The 6310-nt window shown below is 50.4% G+C and overlaps 1 protein-coding gene across 2 annotated transcripts in view; it reads left to right on the top strand.

Annotated features, from left to right (window-relative positions):
• LOC109308828 (sterile alpha motif domain-containing protein 9-like) overlaps positions 1-6310 on the top strand; it is a 19337-nt gene that overhangs the window by 337 nt on the left and 12690 nt on the right. Inside the window, exon 1 of one of the 2 annotated variants that reach the window (XM_019533248.1) lies at positions 1906-2042. The exons of the other annotated variant lie outside the window; for it this stretch is intronic. The gene's annotated coding sequence lies outside the window, so the exon portion shown is untranslated. Of the gene's footprint in view, positions 1-1905; positions 2043-6310 lie in introns of those variants that run through there. 2 annotated transcript variants of the gene reach the window in all.

Here is a 6310-nt window from a genome sequence, read left to right as displayed (position 1 = left end):
TTCCCGCCCAGGCAGGGGGTCAGACTTGAAGATCTACAAGGTCCCTTCCAACCCTACTTCTATGATTCTATGATAAGATCTGGCTATTTCAGCTCTTTTACAGTTTTTCCTAACTCAGTAAAATACATTTATCAAAGTGCCTAAAAGAAGATATAGGAATAACGGTTTTGGTAAGTGCATATATATTTAATCTGTCTGACATGCTGAAGATAAAATACAATTTATGAAAAGCTAAACAAACCAATGGCTTAGAGACTGACAGTGTTTTTTTCTTTGTTTTGGTAAGACTCTTCAAATTATTAAATCATTAAGATAAAACAAAAACTTCTCTTCGGTGTTTGCATCTGTTGTACCTTTTCACAAACTTTCATTTCTAAATGAGTGTTATGTACCTGGCTCCTTCTGATCGGAGAAAGAATATCCTGCATGCAGTGGCAACACGTAGAGGGCACATAGGGGTGCACATGCACCCCCTGAGAGTGCCAGTACACTCACCCCCGTCAGGATGCATTCCCCACTTAGGCAATAGGGTGAGCACCAGCCAGGAAGTGGGCATGCCAGATGAAGTGGTGCTCCCAGAAGCAAAGTGGAAGAAGTGGAAGCGGTGCATCCATGGCCACTTCCAGGTGAGTGCAAGCAATCAGCCATGGCGGGACCCCCTCCCCCCCATCAATGCAGTTAGCCACAGGGGGACCCACCTCCCAGTGGCTGACTGGTTGTTGGCACCATTCGTCCATGCTGCATGCAAAGTGCAGAAGGATGTGAAAGCATGTGCAGAAAGCAGATTACTTTTATGATTCCTTTGTTTCCATGGGTTTACTGTTAATTTGCTTGCCTCTTTCAGAACTGCCCCCCCATCCCTTATCGTTTATAATCTAATTTATCTCTCCTTATATTCTGCTTTCTGTACATCCTTTCACAGCATCTGATGAAGCAAGCTTCAGCTCACAAAAGCTTGCACTACACACACATATTCTCTCCTGGTCCCCCTTCTCTCTTATTTGCATAAGATGCAATTCTACCCTGCCTTCTACTTGACTTCAATCTAACACAGTTAACTACATCTCTCTGACTTTACCTATAACAAATTATATCAAACTAGTTCCTAAAAAAAGAGACTATACTTTAGTGGCATGACAAATATGTAGTACATTTTAATGTTAGAAAAACAGGGGAGGACATTATTTGTAGCAGCCAGAGACTCATGCTCTTTACTGCAAAGTGAAACTTGGCAGTGTTACAGCAGAAGCAGGAAAGGAAACTAAGATCTTCAGCAGTTTCCTTTAGGTAATTTCCAAATAAACAAACTGGAATTGCCTTTGAAAATGACAAGCAGAATTATTTTTTGTGTGTATATACACTGTTACATGCATTACAATGAGAATTATGGTGATTACTGAAATGATCAAATTCATGCTGACAGGCTGAAAGTGATGTCTGTGCCAGAAATGTGTTTTAGTTTCGAGTTCCTTTCTTAGCATTTAAGCACTCTAGCTGGAAGGCTGTTCACACCAGCAAAATATGCAGTCAGCTGAAATCAAGCAGATTAAAAACAAACAGGGAAAAAGGTTTTTCAGTCAGTGCTACATTTACTGTACTATTAATAATCATTTAGACAACATCCTAGGTTTATATTACATAGGGCTGATTTACCATTCTCTTCCTGCATAATAAACAGAGGGGACGAAAAGCAGAAGTAGTTACTCTGTCAAATGCCTTTTCAGCTCAGCTCAGCACAAGGGGTTCAGAGCTCTGCTCATTTACTGAGGATGAAGGGATAGAGCAGGGGTGGGCAAAATATGGCCCACAGGCTGGATCCAGCCCACCAGGACATTCTGTCCAGCCCACAGGGCCCCTAGAAATTTTTTTTAAATGAATATTTATTTGCCTCTGGCTCCTGTCAAAAGTGACAGAGCATGGGGCAGTAGGACCCAGTGGAAGCCACATCAGGCTCCTGGAAGAGCAGGCCATGCCTTGCCCCACCCCACACAGCGGGAGGGACCATAAGGCTGTTCCTGCCTATGCCGGAATGGGAAGCTCAGGTAAGAGGGGGTCGGCCCGCTGGTCCCCATCTGGCCATGGGTCTGGGAGCAAGGGGGAATACGGGAGCCAGCACTGGTGGGACCCAGATCAGGGTGCCTCCCCTCTCTCCCTGATGGGCTCCATAGAGTCCAGCCAGCTGCACCCTGGGCTCCTGCCACCCTGCTCTGGGCCCCATCCGCACTGGCCCTGGGGCACCGCCCAGCTGTGGCTAGCTCCCAACCCCACAGTCCAGCCCTGGGGGCAGCATGGGGGCCACCTGGGGCTGCTGGGGGTGGCATGACCCAACAGGAACATGGCCCGGGGCAGAGAAAGGTGGCGCAGAACTTCCATCCTGCGCCTGAGGCTTGAGGCAACAACAGCCCAGCCACCCCCCCACCGGAGGCTCTGGTGAGTGCTGCTGCCCTGGGGAGAAGAACCAGGCCCCTCCACCCCACAGGGGCCCAGCAGCAGCTCGCTCCCTAGCCCCAGGATGGGTGGGGAGGCTGCGACAGGAGCAGGAGCGTATCCACGGCCATTTTTCTGCTCCAGAAGTTCCTGCTGCCATGAGGAGCCCAGGGGCCCTGGGGAAGCTCCTGGCCAGCCCCAGAGGCAGCACAGGTCCTCCTGAGGCTGCTGGGGGTGGCACAACCTGGCAGGGCCCTAGCCCAGGGCATGGGAAGCTCAGGGAGGCCACAGGAGCTTTCAGAGAAAAAAAGCAGCCATGGTTCCACTCCAGCTCCTGGCGCAGCCTCCCACCTATCCTAGGGCTGGGCATGTGAGCTGCTGCCAGGCCACTGAGTCGCTGCAGGATGGAGGAGCTGGTCCTTCCCCCCAGGGTGGCAGCACCCACGGGGGCCACCTGTGGGGGGGGAGGCAGCCAGATTGTTCCCTTCCCAAGCCTCAGGTGCAGGATGCAGCTTCTGGACTTCCCACATCCCAGGCCATGTGCCACCCCCGGTGGCCTCAGGTTGCAGCAGCATTTTTAGTCAGGCAGTGCTGAGGGAGTCAATTGACTAATTTTGAAACTTAACAGGGCAGTATGCAAGCCATTCACTGGGAGCCACAGGAGGAAGGGGAAGGGGAGCCAGGTGCTCTGAGCAGCTGGGAGTACTTCTATCTGGGTGACTGTTGAATGGTTGCTGCCCATCTGAGAAAAGCCCTAACAAGGGGGCAGAGCCAGTCTATGCCCAAAGGGTATACAGGGACACTCCCATAGAGACCAGGGAGTGACTAAACAGGAGTAGCAAGCAGGACAGTTTAAGAGTAACTAATAGGGGTGAACCGATAGATATTTTTGGAGCTGATACCAATAGCTGATTTTTAAGGAGGCATATTGGCCAGTACTGATATAATTTCCAATACGCAGCCCAGCAGCTTGAGTAGTGTCCAGCTGGTCAGTGGTCAGTCTGTTGTGGTGGAAAGGAAGGGAGAGGAAAAGGGAAAGGGTATAGGGGGAGGGGGATATCAAGGCCCCCTGCAGTGAGGGGGGTGGGGCTGGGCCAGGCACTGCCCAGCCAGGGCAGGCAGGGTGTGGGACAAAGTCCCATGGCTCATCTGGGCCTGGTGGGAGCCTGGAAAACTAGCAGGAAGAATTGGAATTGGAAGTCTCACAGTCACTGAACTGTGATATAACTCAAGTAACAGAGACTTGGTGGAATAGCTCTCTCACATGACTGGAGTACTGTCATGGATGGGTATAAACTGTTCAGGAAGGACAGGCAGGGGAAACAAGGAGGAGTTGTGCTGTATGTAAAAGAGCTGTACGGTTGCTCAGAGCTCCAGTATGAAATTAGAGACAGGCCTGTTGAAAGTCTCTGAGTTAGGGACAGAGGGGAGAGCAATAAGTGTGCAGTGGTGGGTGTCTATTATAGCCCACCAGACCAGAAGGATGAAGTTTTGTTCAAACAGCTAGCAGAATTTTCCAGATCACAGACCCTGGTTCTCATGGGGAACTTCAATCACCCTGACATCTGCTGGGAGGACAATACAGCAGTGCACAGGCAATCCAGGAATTTTTTGAAGCAGGTTAGAGACAACCTCCTGGTCCTGGAGATGCCACCTAGGGACCGTGCTGTTTTTGACCTACTACTCACAAACCAGGAAGTATACGTGGGGAATGTAGTGGTGGATGGCAACTTAGGCAGCAGTGACCATGAAATGATTGAGTTCAAGATCCTGAGGAAAGGAAGGAAGAAGAGCAGCAAAGTATGGACCTTGGACTTCAGAAAAACAGGTTGCAACTTACTTAGGGAACTGATGGTTAGGATACCCTGGGAGACCAGTCTGAGGTTGAAGGGAGGCCAGGAGAGCTGACTGTATTTTACTGAGCCCGTGGGAACAAATGATCCTCATATGCACGCAAGCAAGTATGGCAAGTATGGCAGAAGACAAGTGAGTATGGCAGAAGACAAGCTTTGCTTAGCAGGAACTCTTTAGTCAGCTAGAACACAAAAAGGAAGCTTAAAAGTGGAACCAGGCCATCTCAGGCGTTTACTCCCTTGTTGAGGCTTCAGCCTTCCCAGCTTCCACCCTTCTACTCTAGCTGGTCCTTTAGCCAAGGCCCACTGTCTTGGACCTGGATTCCAGACTCCAGCCCCTTATCGTGCCCTCCAGCATCTTTATTTCTGCCCCTTCCCACCCTTTCTTGGGCTCTAGGCCCTCTGGTCCCAAGCTCTGCCCTTTAGCATGATCCCTAACAGGGTTCAAAACAGTCACTTGCTCTCCAGGCACTAATGAGACCTCCAAACCACTCCTTAGTCCCTTCCACAAAGCACCAGTTAAAACCCACACATTTATGCCATCTGGCAGCAACATAAACACCCAGCCCACCAGCAGCCTACCGTACTTCTTCCAGGCCTTGCACCAGGATCCCTTGGGTTGCTTTCCCTAAGCTCCCTGCCCAGCAGAAGCAGCCAGCTCACAGCAACACTTCCTCCCCCTGCTGCTTCTCAGGTCTAACTCCCTGCTCTGGCTTATATGCTCCTAAACCCTGCCCCTTCAGGTCATGTGACTCCCCTGGCAGCTGATTTGACCACAGGGCTATTTCTTAATCCCCACTCTGCTGGCTGCCTGTGCTACAAAAAACCTTGCTCTTAAGGGGCCACACCACTTCCCGGTAACAGGGCAAGAGTTCCCTATTACAATCAGCACCAAGGGGAAGATCAGGGAAAGTGTGGGTCCCTTACTGAATGGGGGAGGCAACCTACTGACAGATGATGCAGAAAAGGCTGAATTATTCAATGCCTTTTTCACCTCAGTCTTCACAGGCGAAGTCAGCTCCCAGACTACTGCACTTGGCAGCACAGTTTAGCGAGAAGACAAGCAGCCAACAGTGGCAAAAGAACAGGTTAGGGACTATTTAGGAAAGCTGGATGTGTACAAATCCACGAAGCCGGATAGGTGCACCAAGTGGTGCTGTGGGAGTTAGATAAGGGGATTGCAGATGCGCTGGCCATTATCATTGAAAATTCATGGCAATTGGGAGAGGTCTCAGATGATTGGAAAAAGGGTAAATATAGTGCCCATCTTCAACAAAGAGAAGAAGGAGGATCTGGGAAACTACAGACTGGTCAGCCTCACCTCAGTAACTGGAAAGCTCATGAAGGAGGTCCTCAAGGAATCCATTTCTAAGCACTGGGAGGAGAAGAAGGTAATTAAGAACAGTCAGCATGGATTCACCAAGGGCATGTCATGCCTGACCAACCTGATTGGGAGTCCCCCGGGGCTCGGTCCTTGGGCCTGCACTGTTCAACTTCTTTATCAGCAATTTGGACAATGGGGTGAAATGCAACCTGTTTAAATTCGCTGATGATACCAAAATTTGGGGTGAGGTGAGCACGGTGAGTAGGGAGGGAAAGACTACAGCAAGACCTGGATAGGTTACAGGGGTGGGCTAACAAAAACAGGATGCGCTTCAACACTGACAAGTGCAGGGTGCTGCACTTCAGCAGTAGTAACCAGCAGCACACTTATAAGATGGGAAACTCCCTTCTTGAAAGCACAAAGGCAGAAAGGGATCTTGGAGTCATTATTGACTCCAAGATGAACATGGGCCGACAATGCGAGGTCACGTTTGGCAGGGCTAACAGGACCTTGTTGTGCATCCAGAGGTGCATCTCTAGCAGGGCCAAGGAGGTGATCCTCCCCCTGTATGCGACATTGGTCAGGCCACAGCTGAAGTACTGCGTCCAGTTCTGTGTGCCCCACTTCAGGAGGGATGTGGACAACATTGCGAGGGTCCAGAGGAGGGCCACCCACATGATCCGCGGACAACAGGGCAGACCCTACA

The sequence above is a fragment of the Crocodylus porosus genome, unplaced genomic scaffold (genome assembly GCF_001723895.1).
Source record: "Crocodylus porosus isolate Cpor-Errol unplaced genomic scaffold, CroPor_comp1, whole genome shotgun sequence".
NCBI lineage: Eukaryota > Metazoa > Chordata > Crocodylia > Crocodylidae > Crocodylus > Crocodylus porosus.
Note: the sequence above shows the minus strand (reverse complement) of the source record. Positions and strands in the feature narration are given on the sequence as shown.